Genomic DNA, 14,752 nt, shown 5'->3' with positions numbered 1-14,752 from the left:
GTTTGCAAAGCGCGCCACAGGATTCGCGGGAGCAGGGAGAATCCCTGGGGTCTTTCCACCTCCCGCCTTTCTCAGGTCTGCAGCCCCGTGTCTTCTCCCCAAGTCCCCACTTTCCTTCCCCTAAAGTTCGGTCCACGTGGTCTTCTCTTGCTCGCCGCGGCGGCCTGGCCGGGTGAAAGCGGCTGCACCTGCTTTAGGCGAATTATGGTAGCGCTAGAAGTTGGTCTCCCCTCCCTCCACCGCTCGCTCGCTCCCTCCTCCCAGGCTCTCCGCGCGCTCCCTCCTTCCCCCTCCACCCCGCGTCCCCCGCCCCCTCCCGCCCCGCCCGCGCGCCGCCCGCTCGCAGCCACTCGCAGCCCGGGCTCAGTCGCAGCCCCTCGGAGTCCGGAGCCGGCCGCCCCTGCGGACCGGACAGCGCGACCGGCGGCCGGGACGGAGCCCCCAGCCCGCGAGGAGGGCGCGGCGCAGGCGGCGGCGGCGCGGCGGGGAGGAGCCCGGGCCGGAACCAGGGCTGGGCCGGGGGCGGGGACGCCGGGGTCCCGGAGCCCCGGAGCCGGAGCTAGCGAACAGGCGTCGCGGGAGGACCGAGAAGGAGGAGCACCGCCGGAGCGAGCCGAGCTGCCCACGAAGTGCGATGCCCCGGCGGGGCTAGGGCGCGCAGCGGCCGGCGCGGCGCGGCGCGGAGGGAGGACGCCCGGGAGCTGCGCGGCGCCGGGCGGCGCGGAGGGGCAGCCCCAGCGGGCGGCGGCGGGCCCGGGCTGCGACCCGAGCGAGCCTCATGCCCCGCGCGGGCTGACGGGCCGGAGCCCGCACGGAGCGGCCGGGCCGGACAGGTAGGTGGCCGGCCGAGCCCGGGGACGCGGGTGGGGGCTGGGCCGGCGACCAGACCAACTCCCTAGCTCGCGCACTCTCTCGCCCGCTCACTGGCTCACTTTGTGTTTGCAAACTGCCCGCCGGAGACGCGCCGGGCGCCGGGAGGAGCCGGGCCCAGGCCGGCGCACTTTGTTCCAGCCGGGGCCGGCTGCGGCGCCCTGACCCCGCGCTGCCACCACACCCCGCCCCCGGCCTGGGCCCCCGCGGCCCAGAGCCGCCTTGGGAACAGGTGGGGGCTGCGGCGGGGAGGCGGGAGGTGGGGGCAGCCGGAGGTCGGCGGTTGGGGGGGGCTGGAAAGGCTACTGAGGCCCGCCCTTCCCCCAGCATCTGGGCCCCGCCCCCTCCTGGCCTGGCCGCTAGGAGTGGGGTGTAAGGGGGCGCGACCCCCCCCCGCCCCCCGCCCGAGTCAAACAAAGAGTACTTCCCGGCCCGGACTTTCCTGAGCTGGGGAGGGAAGTGATTGGCGCGAGCTCCCCCAACCCAACCCCAGTCAGTCTAGGATTCCCCGAGACGCGCCGGAGGCAGATGGGGGGGTGGGGGGGACCGTGGTCACACCCGCCGCGTCGCCTCGGGTGAGAAGGGGACTTGTTTTGCTGGGCTCGCACCTTGGAGGTTCCGGGGCCAGTCAGCCCCGTTCCCCTGTGGCTCGGCCAGCTCGGATATAGAGTGGAAAACTTCTTGGGGACTTGAGAGCGTCTGGAAACGGCCCCTGTGATTTTGTGCGCCTGTGCTGGAGGGCGGGGGACGGACCCGGCGGATACCTTTATTCACCCCGTTTAGGACGAGCCACCCCCACCCCACCCGCCTCATCCTGTTGGGGGGAAGGGGAGGGCGGCAGCAGGGTTCCGAGGCCCCAGGGAAAAGGGTTCCCGAGTGACCAAGCAGGACCAGCAGGGAGGCCTCAGATTGCCGACCCCAGTGTCTCCTCCGGACAGCCCCCCCACGGACGCCTCTCTGACCCGCAGTCACCCCGGCGGCGCCCCGGCCTCGCGCTCCGCGTCAACGCCAAACTAACTTGGGGCTGAGCCCGGGCAAAGCCTGTGGCGCTAGAATGCGGGGCGCCCTGAGCGACCTGGGGTCCCGGCCTCCCCGGCAAAAGACCGTGTGATTTCGCGGGACGCGGATTCTGAGACAGAGGCCCTAACGGCTGCGGATGCCTTACTACAACTGGGGCGATCTCGTGAACACGGCCGCGTCCCTCCCGGACCCTCTAGGCTGGGGGAAGATGATACGGGAACGCGGAGACCCTGAGCCTATAGAGCGCCAGGCTCATCCCTTTGCACTCCGGCTCCTCTTGCCAACCCCCGCCTGGCGGATTGCCTCGCTCCCTCGGCGCCTGGGGTTGAAGGCGTCTGGAGATCACCGTGTGTCTCGCACCCCAGCACCGGGTCTCCCTGCAGATTGGCCGCGGATCCTGGAGCAGGGGTTCCGTTGGGGGGATGAAAGAGCAAACCTGAGTCTGAAACTGTCATCCCTGAGGTTCCTGAGAAAGCCCAGGGACATTTTGGCCAATGCGGGTTTTTACTTGAACTTCGGCGTCTTCATACCCCGTTTTCAAGCACCGCCTGGATTGTCCCAGGGCAAAACTGTGTTGGGTCTGGGATTGAGGGCCCCGGGAGTGAAGCTTGAAGGGCAGCAGGGGTTGGAGCCAGAGACTGGCTGGGGTGCCCCCATCTCCCACGCAGAAAGAAGGAGCAGTGGGACCGTCTATACTACTGCCTGTATCTGAGGGAGGGTCTAACGTGCACCACCGGAGAGCGCAGTGGGTAACCCAGACTGGAACACCGAGAATTTGAACCCAGACTCTCACTTTCAGCAGAGAACCAGGACTGAACGCTTCCGGCTCTGGGCATTTCAAGCCCCTGACTCTCCTGGTGAGCCAGCGGGTGGTCACAGGGGCCGGAAGGGCAGGGATGGCCGTGTCTCAGCTGCCCTAAAGAAAGACCCTCGCTTCAGACAGCCCCTGCCCCAGACAGTCCCCACACAACCCTGCAGAAAATTGCTTCGGGGAATGGGAAGTCTGGAGGCTTGTTTTGTTTTGTTTTAAACTTGAGAAACTTTGTCTTGCCTGGGTTCTAGGGTTCTTTGTCACCTGGCAGGCTGGAGGGAGGGCCCCAGGACTGCTGTAGGCACCTGGACGACTTGCTTTTTCTGGCTGCTTTAGATCTGAGCCTCTCAAAAGCAGGGATGTGCCTGGGGGGGTGGGGGGACTCCCTATCTGGCGTTGCTCCAACTCTTGTCAGCTGGGCAAGGTAGCATGGGAAGGAGGTGGTGCTGTGGGTGCCCGGTCCCCCAAACATACCCAGGACCCTAGCAAGATAGGAATCTCTTCTTCCAGACCTTCGGCCCACCACCTTACTCTGGTCCCAGCCTTAGCACTGAGTTAGGGGAGACCATGGGAACCTTTTCTCTTGGCACTAAGCCGTTGAGTGTCTGGGTGGGGTTTTCTATCCTTCTCCCAGTCCTGGGCAGGTTTCCCAGGAGTTATGTAGTTGGGGAACCCCTGAGCCCTGGGGAGAGAAAGCCCTGACACCAATGCTGGGGAATGCCAGGGGTAGGGCAGGTTGGACCCAACTTGCAAGAGGACCTGCCCCTGTCCCTTTCTGTGTAGGTGCCCTTCTCACACCTAGACACTGATACCCCCACCCCCTTTCCTCTGTCTTTGGCCAGAAACTTCCTTTCTGGCTGCTGGCAGGTAGGTCCCTTTTTGCCAGGAATGTGCATATCCTGCTGGGCCCCTACTCCAAACACACCTCTTCCTTAGGGGGAAGAAGGCAGGGGGACATGGGGGGGGGCTTCCTTTGATCCAGTAATTCGCCAAGTGTTTGCTGAGCCCCTACTCTGTCTGGGCAGGTCCCAGTCTGGGTACTAGAGAGCCCAAGCAAGAAGGCTGGGGTCTGTTCTCTGATCCTCCTATTGCCCGGGTAGGAGAGACAGACAAGATGTCACATCAGGGAGAGGAGAGTGGGAGCAGGGTGTCTGTTTCAGAGGAGAGGTGTGAGCTGCAAAGGGAAGGAAGGGTCATCTCAAAAAGAACCCCCCCTGCTCCGCTACACCTGGCCTGGCCGCACCCTCTTTCCCAACATCCTAACCCTTCCCTGTGCCACTGCCTTGGTGGTTTGCCTGTCTTCCCAGCTGAAATGCAAGCCCCTCCACATCTATCCCCAGCACAATAACTTTACTTTCCTAGTAGCCCAAATTGTGCCAAATAAGAATTTCTTCTTCCCAAGGAGCTCCACGCAGTGTCCTATCATGCTCTTACAACTCTCCCAGCTTCCCCAGAACCAAGGCCAGGCAGGTGCTACTCTTGACAGGATTCTACTGGCGGAAATGGTTTCCTTGGACTTGGTTCCGGAACCCGGGGCAAGGAACTGGGGCCTGCCTAGGGCAGAACATGGGTCAGGGTGGAAAAGGCTTTGGAACCCACCAGCTGTGATGGGACTCTGGGTAACTTAATGAAGCTCTTGGAACCTCAGTTTTCCTCTTTGTAAAGTGGGTCAATAATACCCACCTTAGAGAGTCTGTTTGGGAGTTGAATGTAAAGTACCTAGCATGGTGCCTGGCACTTGGCAGTGCTGACCAAGGGGTGGTTTTTATTACTAGATTCCCAGCACTGCCAGGACACACGTTGGACTGAATACTGGAAATGCTTATGTTTTAACCTCCATTTCACGAGCTGGGGAAATGAAGCCCAGAGAGAAGAAGCAACTTGTCTGAGGTTATACAACTAATCAGTGGTAGAATCGGGGCTAAAATGTGGGGCTCCTAACTCCCAGTACAACCAGTAGGGCTTGAGCCTCTGCTGTGGGGAAGGGAGAAAGGAGCGGATGGGAGGGCTTGTCAACTCCCTGCTCACTCTTTTACAGACTCAGGCCTGGGCTGCCCCTCTGCCCTGAGGTGAGAAGGCTGTGTTTTTTCCTCCTGCCTTCCCTTTAAGGGAGGGTCTATGTTCAGAACCTGGCATTTCCCACCTGTACTTAACCCTGGAACAATGCAGTCATATGTTACCCACCCCCCCCCCACACACACACCACCCTTTTAAGGTGCTGATGAAGACAAATAAAAATGCGAGGGATAATTCCCCAGAGTGCAGAGGAGGAAAATGGCTGGCACCACCTCCAGAAGGGAGACCTCTGGGATTTGGAACCCTAGCCTACACAGTCTTACGGAAGACAATTTTGACCACCAGTCTTAGATCAATTTGGGACCTACCTGTGGATGGATCATCTCAAAGAAGCAAAAAAAAAAAAAAAAAATACACACACACACACACACACACACACACACACACACACACACACACACACAAAACTTTGGCCTGAAGTTCCTGGCTTTTTCAGCATTGCCTTCCTGGATTCTCCATGGGAATGCACCCCTTCTTCACCCAGTCCCACCCACCACGCTGGGATCACAGCAGGAACCCTTTACCAAGCCTTGTGGCTGCCCATGCAGTGGTCTCGTGAGATGGCATGGGGGGGAACGCGGCTTACGGAGCCTGGACTCAGGGCACACCTGCCTGAGCTAGAAATCCAGAGCTCCCAGCACAGAAAGCGCATGAGTCTAAGTGTCCTGTGCCTTGAGGGGTTCATCCAGGCCTGGGCCTGATGGATGTCCTCCCTTCCCTTGATCCCTGTCCCAGGCCTCCTCCTTTCCAGGTCTTTGCCAGGGTGTCCCTCACTCCAGTGCAGCCCCGCACCTTCTCCCCACCCTGGCCAGAGCCCTGCAGCCTGTGCCTGGAATCCCAGTAGCTCTGCTGACTTCACAGGTCCCAATCCTCTGCTCAGCTGGAGCCTCCAGAGCTGGGGCCTGAAGGCCACTGGGCTCACTGGTGGTACTGAACAGAGGTAAATGGCGTTTTCTCTGCTACTCCAAGCTGATTCCGATGGAACCTGACCTGGGCTACCATGCACATAGGGCGGGGGGACAAGATGGTGGGTTTTCCTCACAGTAAGAGTGGAGTGTGTGGACTAGCGACCCTTTGGCATTTGTTCAAGATAGTCAGGGTCAGCAGGTGGAAGTTACCTAGAATTCTCACCAGCAGCAAAGGAGGGACAGAGGATGGCGACTCAAGGGCAGGGTGACTCACGGAATGGAGACCAGGAGGAGGGCTGCTCTCCATCCCACAAACACTGTGGCGTGCATACTGTGCAGTGGCAAACAAGGGTTTAGGGGAGGAGGTTTAATAAGAGGTGACTCGATTGCCACTTGGAAAATCAGAAATGGAGCAAGCGCCGCAGGACTGATCTTTCAGATAGGGACTGGGGACTGGAAGCAGGGCTCTGGTCCTGATGCTCCCGAGGGGGGAGGGGGCGCGACAGGATGCCTCTGCTGGCCTGGGAGAGCCCTCAGGAGGTCTGTGCTGTGTGAAGGGAAACTGGGGGCTGGGTGGGCGAATGGGCTCCCATTCTGGGTTCCTCAACCGGATGAGCTCCCTTGGATGGGGTTCTGCAGCTCTGGAGCCCACACTTCCGGGAGACCCAGGCTGAAAGAAATTGGTCCCCAAAAGGGTAGCGGTGTACTTCCTCCTTTCCTTCAGGGGTTCCCCAGCCAGATGTGCATCCGCACCCTGCGAGGAAGGGCGTGCGCAGCTGAGGAGAATTTTGGGGAGAGACTGAATGGCGGGATTTGCGGGAGACCCAGGGAGTGGCTGCAGCTGTAAGCGTTTAGGGAGCAAAGCGCTGAGCGTGGAGAAGCTCCCTATCTTCTCAAGGCTTCCGCATAACTGGATCGGGGCAGGAGGCGCTTGTGAAGGTCGGGTCTTGTTAAGGATGCCGAGTTGGTCCACCTGGGAGAACCCTTCCTTTAGGAAGCCTCCGGGATTTCCCCCAGAGAGCCTGGGCTACTGGTCTTCCCTCCCAGCTCAGCGCACTTGCCCGGGGTTGCTGGCTTCGCCAGCGTTTCCCCGAGCCTCCGCGAGCGCATCCGTGCAAGTTGCAGGAAGCTCCTTCATCTCTGAGCTCCAGGACGCAGCCCCGGGACCAGAGCACCGGGAAAGAGCCTGGGGCTCAGGACCCACTCTGCCCAGTGCCTGGGGGTCTAGGGAATATTGGAAGAGGGGACTGCTGGTCTTTTAGCTAGCGGGAGGGCCGCTTACTCCCCGCGTGCTGCACTCCTCTCACTTGGGGATGACTTAGCAGGTCTGAATGGTAAACAAGGTCTGGATTCACTGACGAGAGTCACTGCTATGCTTGCTGCTACCCACTTCCTAACCCCCTGTAAGACCTTAGGCATGGCCCACTTCTCTCTGGGCCTCGGTTTTCCTAGCTGCACAGCTGACTTGGGAACACCCGCAGTGTCTTCTCCCGGGCCTCCCCTGGCCGAAGCTGCGGGTTGGGCATCAGGCGAGAAGAGAAGCGGAAGGTCTCAGCGCACTCCCCCTTTGTTCACCGTGGCCCGAGCCTCCTGCCTCTGTCGCTCCTTCCCGAAAGGGGCGCTGTGGAGTGCGGGGCAGGCGGCCTAGGCAAGGCTCCTCCTTCCCAATTAGGCGGCGAAGCCTGATTAAAAGGGGGTGCTGCCCGCCCCCCACTACCCGATCTCCATCGACGAGATTTCCCTTCATCAGAATCTCACATCCTCCAGAAATTAATTTGATGCCTCTTGTTATCAATTAATTGAATCTCGTTGGGAGAGAGAGCTCAACGAGGCTGGCAGCGGCTTGGCCCTTGTGCGTCGCTGTTCTGCCCTCCCCCTCATAGCAGGACAGCCTCACCCCCTCCCCATTTCTCTGTTTCTGCCTTGCCTTTAATTCCACTTATTTTCTAAAATAAAACCACCGCTATGAACCCTTTTGCCCAGTTTGGCTCGGATGGGTACCCATCCATGGACGGGGCACTGCCTGGGATTCACCCTGAGCTGCGGAGGGGGGCGGGGCAGGGGTTCCTCTTCTCTGGGCCCTGTTCCATCCCTCTGAAAATCAACAGAACCTCACCCTTGGGGAATTTGGCCCTGACCCTGACCCTGTGTACTCCAGGGGCTGCTGGTGAGAAACTTGGAGAGGAGGCCTGGGGGAGGGATGGCCCCCACTAGTTGGAGGAGGGGACACTGGAGGGCCGGGCTAGGGCCCTGTCAGTCATCAGGATTTTGTCCCTGTGAAAGTTTCATCTTTTTTAGAAGAGGCAGTTAGGAGCTGTTGCCCTGCCAGGGCTGATCTGCTCAATGAAGGGAGAGAGGGCACAGATGTGTGGTACCTCCTAGCTGCCTAAGAGCTAAGTCGGGCATCCACAGGAACAAGGTGAATGAGAGAGGAAGGAGGAAGGTTCTAGAAGACATCCCAGTCTGGGAGGGGGTTGTGGCCAGTACAGGGTACAACTAAGTGGTCACCAGACCCTGACTGAGGGGCTGTGCCTTGCCATTTCACATACCTTCCCTTCCCTTCCCTTGTCGTGATCCTCACAACAGCCCTGGGAGATTCTCCAGGCAATGATCTGTATTATTCTCAATTGATGGGTGAGGGACCCAGGCCTGGAGAGGTAATGTAACTTGCCCGGGGTCACACAGCTAACTGGAACCTGCTTCTCTGGAATGCTGGCCATAAGGGCTGAGGTCACAAGTTGACCAACTTCACCCCTTCAGAGTTTTGTTGACCCACACAAAGCTTATTACAAGGGTACATTTCACACAAATATCCCCACTTTGGCTTCTTTTGAAAACCCCAAACCCCGTCAACACTCAGCCTGAATTGCCACGTGTGGTAAGGACAGACCGGGATTGAGTGCCCCACACTTCTCACCTGGCCTCCTAGGTGACCGGCCTAGCCCCTGAGGGCATTTTGGGTAGTAATTCTGTCTTGGAGATCTTACCGGTCCTCAGTATTCTCCAAGGAAGAGCTGGGGAAAGGGGGGTGGTCTGAGAGACTCAGAGAGGTCTTTACTAGAGCTCAGAGAAGACCTTTAAGGACACCCTGACCCCAGTTGAATTCCCACACAACTGTTTGAAACTGATAGTGGGGGATAATTCTCCTGTTTTTTTACCCTGGAGGGGACTATAGGGTCTTGTGTCTCCAGGAGCCCGTTCTAACCTGAAAGCAGCCCATCCTTGCGCAGGTGAGCCCCTCTGTGAAAGTCACCCTCACCCTCTTACCTATCCCGCAAACTTATGTATTTTTGTGGGGGAGGGGAGAGACTTTCTCCCAAGAATGAAACCGCAGGTGACGACTAGAGAAGAACTGGGCATAAGTCACCTTTCTGGAACTCATTTTGGAACAGAGAAAGAGGGGGAAGGATGCTGAATCTTGCGTGTTTGGATGTGGATGTGTTCTGGATGCCCCTTGAGTTGGTACCCGGGAGCCCTGTAAATGCCACACTTGAACATCATCAGGGAAGAAAGCGAGAGGGCCCAGGGCCGGTCAGGGGCAGGTTGGGTGTGAAGCAGTCAGGGACCCAGGAAGGGCCAGAACCCAGTGGTCTGTCCCAGGCTGGCTGGAGCCCCTCCTCTGCTCACGGGAGCCCCCTGGTGCCAAGGGCACTACCAGAACCAGGCTCCAGATGGCCACTCAGGCCCTGGATGAGTCACCCCCACCCCTTAACCAGCGGGGGGCCCCCCCACATACGACGTCACTATTTAATTAGCCATCTCTGATTAACCAAACTTGGCATTCGGCTTCTCTTGCCCTCATCTTTCCCAGCTCCGAATCAATGGCTTTGATATGCTAATTAGGGAGTAATTTAATTTCAAAAGGCCGCAATTAACAAGGGTGTTGTGGACATGCTGTAGTTAAGCGGAGTAATCTAATTTGCATTAGTAACAAGCAGGGACTAATTAGAAGCTTAATTAGACACTTAGATGGCTCTTATGTTTACTTTCTTAATGAGATGGAGTGGGATCTTTGGTTCTCTTTCTTTTTTATTTTTTTTTTTTATTGTTAATTCTTCCTCCTGGTATGGTTCTAGAAAGGAGTGTTGAGGGAGGCCACCTTGCTAGGGCCTGGTGGGAGCATTTCAGGGCTGGGGCGGGTAGAAAGTACACTGGGTGGGGAGAGGGGGCAGTGGTGAGGAAAGGTTTAGATTCCAGGGAGATTCCAAAGTGACTGCCCTCCAGGCCTTGCCACCTCTGAGGTGGGATTCCGGAGAAGAGCACTGATTTGGGAGTCAGAAGAGCTGTAGGGTTTCAGTTGGGCTCAGCCTCCTAGCAGCCAGGTGACCTTGTCAAGTCAGTAGCCATCTTCAAAGTGTGGTTCCTTCATCTGTCAAAGGAATTCCAGGTTGTATGCAGAAGAGGGGAGGGGACAGGGCATGGGAAAGGGCTTTCAAGGACTCTGTGAGTGGGATGGCTGTTATTAAAATAAAATATAGTCACAAATTTGTGTGCCCAGGCTTCCCTTCCTTGGGACTCCTGACTCAGCTTAGAAGTCACCTCCCACTGGAAGAGCCTTCCCAGAGTATCCGCATTCCCTCTAGGCACCCATAGCCAGCCACCCAGTGTCAATTTAACATAACATTTGTAAAGCTGTGTGTCTTACAGAGGGGAGGTTCTCAATCCTGGCTGCAATTGACGTTTAAGATTTTTTTTTTTTTTTTTTTTTTTTTTGAGAGAGCTCAAGTGGGAGGAAGGGCAGAGGCAGAAGGGGAAGCAGACTCCCCACTGAGCAAGGAGCCTGATGCAGGGCTGGTGCCCAGGACCCTGGGATCGTGACCTGAGATGAAGGCAGACGCTTAACCGACTGAGCCACCCAGGCGCCCCTGCATTTGAAGTTTAGAATGGACAAGATTTTAAAATTATCCATGCCTGGGTCCCACTCTCCAGAGTCCAGTTTGATGACGGGTGCAGCCTAGGTATTGGGTATTTTTCTTAACGCTGTGTTTGCCTGGGTGTCTCTCTTTCTCTCCTAATGTGTAAGCCCCCAAAAGCAAGGGCTGTGTTTTGTTCCCTCTGTCTGCCCAGATCCCAGTACGTACTGTGTTCAGTATTAGCTGCAGGCAGAGGGCCACCAGCCCGCTGTGTGCCCTGTAAACTCACCCAAGTGTTGCTTTTTGAATGCCTGATGCAGGATCTGAGAATCTTCTGGAAACAGACCTGAGGAGAATGGAGGGAAAATGCTAAAAAGGTGAGGGGGCTTGTGAGTCCTCCAGGGTATGGGTGCTTTGCCAAAGGTAGGATAAAATTGGTACAAATTTCATGGATGTCAATTAGGGAATAAATGTATTAACAGCCTTAAAAATACACAGTTCCACCTAAACATGTATCGTAAACAAATAGAAAGGTCGAGTATTCTGTTCGCATAAGGGTGTTTACTGCAGCGTCCTAGAAAAAAAAAAAGGTAATAATCTGGATGTCCAACTCTAGGGGATTGGCTAAATAAATTCTGGAACATGCAGCCCATTCGAGCAACTATGTGACCACTAAAAACTGTTGCTTAAAATATTTGATGTCATGTGGAAATGGTTATGGTAGTAAGTGGTGAGTGGAAAAATAGGAAAATTCAAACCATGTACAGATTATGACCCCAGTTTCACTTTTTAAATGTTTATATGCCAAAGAGAGTGAAAATGAACTGACTAGAAAGGGTGGATCCCAAAAGGCTAGCTCTCTGGGTAGCACAATTACGGGTACAACTTTTTTCTTTATACTTTTTTTCCCTCTTCAAAATGTTCTACCAAAGTGTCTGTTACTTTTAAGATTAAAAAATAAAGTTATTTGAAACTTGGGAGAGAACTTGAAGCAGCACAGGATGGTGGTTCACCTTCCAAATCAGAGGCTTTTTGCCACCTTTTATTTATTTTTAAAGATTTTATTTATTTGAGAGAGAGAGCATGTGTGCATGTGCAGCGAGAGAGCAGGGGGAGGGGCAGAGGGAGAAGCAGGCTCCCCGCTGAGCAGGGAGCCCGATGCTATTCGAGGGCTTGATCTCAGAACCCTGAGATCATGACCTGAGCCGAAGGGAGATGCTTCACCCGCTGAGCCACCCAGGCGCCCTTGCTGCCAACTTTTAGAGAGGCAGATCCTCACCCTGCCATTTGCACTAAGTTCCTCGGGCCCTGAAGTTTTGTGCTGAGAGGTCTTGAATGGCCCCTAACACTGGGGCATATGGCTGCTATTGTGTCATTTAGGGAGAATCTTGGGCAGAAATTGGAGTACAGAGGGAAGCCTAGGGTCCCCGCCTCTGACCCACCCAAAGGAGAGTCCCAAAGTACGGGACGACATGGGCTTGGAGCGGGATTAAGCTTTTTCTGGAACTCAAGAGAGCCCCATCTTCTTGGGGAAAGGCACCATTGGCCTAATCAGAAAGCCAGGTAGCGACGTGACTCACATCATCCTGCTCTGGTTTGGGGACGCATTTTGGAGCTACAGAGACATTCTAACCCATGGGCCCTGCCTCACTTTCCTCAAATGCTGAACCCAGGGCTGTGATAAAGGATCCTAAACCCTGGTCCGCTCAGAGTTGAGTTATAACAGGACTTTCTGGGCCCCCGTAATTATAGCCTCCTCTGAGTGGCTTCTTCATGTATTGGATTTTATTTGCTATCACAGCAACCCTGAAAGGAAGATTTATTGGTATTAGCCCCAAATGACAAATAAGGACACTGAGGCTCAGACTGGTGACCTCACTGCTCAGTGCTCTCCATACAAAGATAAGAGACCAGAAATTGGTCAGCAGGTAGGATGGCAAATGAGTGGCTCGCTAAGGAGGGCCAAGGCCAGAAGTGGCTACTGCCCGAACCCTCATCTCTTCTGGCAGCCTGACCCCACAGGCCTTTGGGGCCTGAGCTGAATGAGGGAGGGGGATCCCCAGGCCTTTGCATGATGGATTGGGAAGCGTTCTTCGGTTACTTGTAATGTCAGTGCTTATTGCTTTGAAAAGCCCTCTGCTTTATGTCCCTGACACAAGATCTGATAGCAAGACAGCTAGAAAGATAGGGAAAGAAAATGGGAAATATAAGGCGTCTTCATGCTCTATGTGGTACCCAGGTCTTTTTATGGAATCTAGCAATATGTCCATTTCAAACACTTTTAGCTCTCGAAAAGTCTGAAACTGGCAACCTCTCTTACAAAGTAAGGGCCCTTGCCTATGCTGTTTCCCCTGCATTCAGTGTATACTTCACCTGGCCAACACCGACTCACCTTTCATTTCTGAGCATAAATGCCATTTCCTCGAAAAGAAGGCCTTCCCTGCATTCCCCTCCCCGCCCCCGTTTAAGTTAGAGTCCCCTGTTTATTCCCTGTACTCACATTTGATGGAACCTACTTTATGTGAGCTTATCTATATATTTGTGTCCTCATTTATCATCTGCCTCCCCTCATGGGAACCATGAGCTCCAGCAGAGTAGGGCCTGTGCCCTGTTCTGCTCAGGTCTGCATACACAGAGCCTGGTGCACTGTAGATGCTTAAGTATCTGGCGAACCAGTGAATGGATGAAGGGTCATTGCTGGTGCTGTACGCTCTTGGCCATCCACTGGAGGAGAGAGAAGAATGACTTCGTTCATGGCCAAAACTCTACTAGTGGCTAAATTTTCAAAAAGACAAATGCCAGATTTACCCAGTAAAAAGGGGTGGGGGTGAATAGGATCCCCATTATTACAAATTACCCTCAAAGCATCTAGGGCACTGCTGCACTGGTTTGTTCAAGATTTGGAAACCTGCAGAAGGCAGGGACCAGATTCCAGTGTCCTGCAAGATAGATCATCAGGGTTTGTCTTTTTTTTTTTTTTTAAGTAAGTTCTATGCCCATCGTGGGGCTTGAACTCACCACCCTGAGATCAAGAGTTGCATGCTCTACCAACTAAGCCAGCCAGGCACCGCCCCCCACCTCCCTGTCAGTGTGTGTTTGTCTTAATCAGGCACTAAATCCATGTTGAATGAATAAATGGCCTTGGAGATGGATTGTCTCATTTTGCCCATCAGGCAGCTCGTAAAGTCAGTGGTCATCACCGGGAGACCTGTGGTCTTGGACGAGCAGCACCAACATCACTTGGGAACTTTTTAGAAATGAGGATTCTCAGGCGCACTCCAGACCTACTGAATTAGAAACTCTGGGCCTGGGGCCCAGCAGTCTGTGTTCTGACAAGCCCTCCAAGGGCATTCTGATGCATTCAAGTTTGAGATCATCTGGCTTAAGGTTTTGGCCCATTTCGTTCTCCCTTCCTACTACCCCGTGATATATTTTAAGAAGCTTCATCTGTCTTTTATTGTAGTCGGCTTCCTGATCTTTCTTGGAAGTCGACAGGGGTATACACTGTAAATAGATGGCTACATCTAGTCTGGTTTCCCCCATTATACAGAGGAGAAAAGGGGGTAATGAACTTGGTTGGCCCAAGTCCCCCAGCAAGTTGGTGATAGACGGGGGGCCACATGCCAGGTTTCCCGACTTCCAAGCTCAGGTTCTCAGCTCTCTCCCTGACTAGATTGTGGGTTGGTGGAGGGCTGGAAGCTGTGACTACTTGTTTCAACTCAAACCACCACCATTGCTGCGGGTACGAGTTACCTGTGGTCACGCCCCCATGGCCTTGCTCTGGTTAGAGCTGGGGTGCAGCAGCTGTCCAGTTGCTGCGTGTGCACATGTGCGCTGGGGGCTGCCCCGCCCCTTCCCCCCCTCCCTTGCGGGTAAACTCCGGGCATCCATCAGTCTGTTAATTGCACTAATTAGAGATCGCGGAGGTGTTAATTGGAAAACCCTGGTATTGTGCCTGTTTGGGGAAGAAAACGTCAATAAAAATTAATTGATGAGTTGGCAAGGCGGGCGGCGCGGGTTCACGGCAAGGCGCAGGGTGTCGTGGCAAATGTTACGGCTCAGATTAAGTGATTGTTAATTAAAAAGCTACGGTAATTAATACTCCCTGTACCATATGTGCCCACGGAAAAGGCACAAAGGTTTCTCTGCGTGTGGGGCTCCCGGCCCTTCTTCCTCTCACCCAAAACACCCTAGTCCTTGGGTTCTCCTTTTAG

The 14,752-nt window shown here is 55.3% G+C and overlaps 1 protein-coding gene across 2 annotated transcripts in view; it reads left to right on the top strand.

Annotated features, from left to right (window-relative positions):
* The first annotated feature begins 354 nt into the window (after positions 1-354).
* Positions 355-14,752, top strand: part of FOXP4 (forkhead box P4) — a 50,273-nt gene continuing 35,875 nt past the window's right edge. For both annotated transcript variants that reach the window (XM_027603139.2, XM_027603137.2), the window contains exon 1: positions 355-833. The gene's annotated coding sequence lies outside the window, so the exon portion shown is untranslated. The remainder of the gene's footprint in view (positions 834-14,752) is intronic.

Source organism: Zalophus californianus, chromosome 7 (genome assembly GCF_009762305.2).
Source record: "Zalophus californianus isolate mZalCal1 chromosome 7, mZalCal1.pri.v2, whole genome shotgun sequence".
Classification (NCBI taxonomy): domain Eukaryota; kingdom Metazoa; phylum Chordata; class Mammalia; order Carnivora; family Otariidae; genus Zalophus; species Zalophus californianus.
This window is presented reverse-complemented; position numbering and strand designations above follow the sequence as displayed.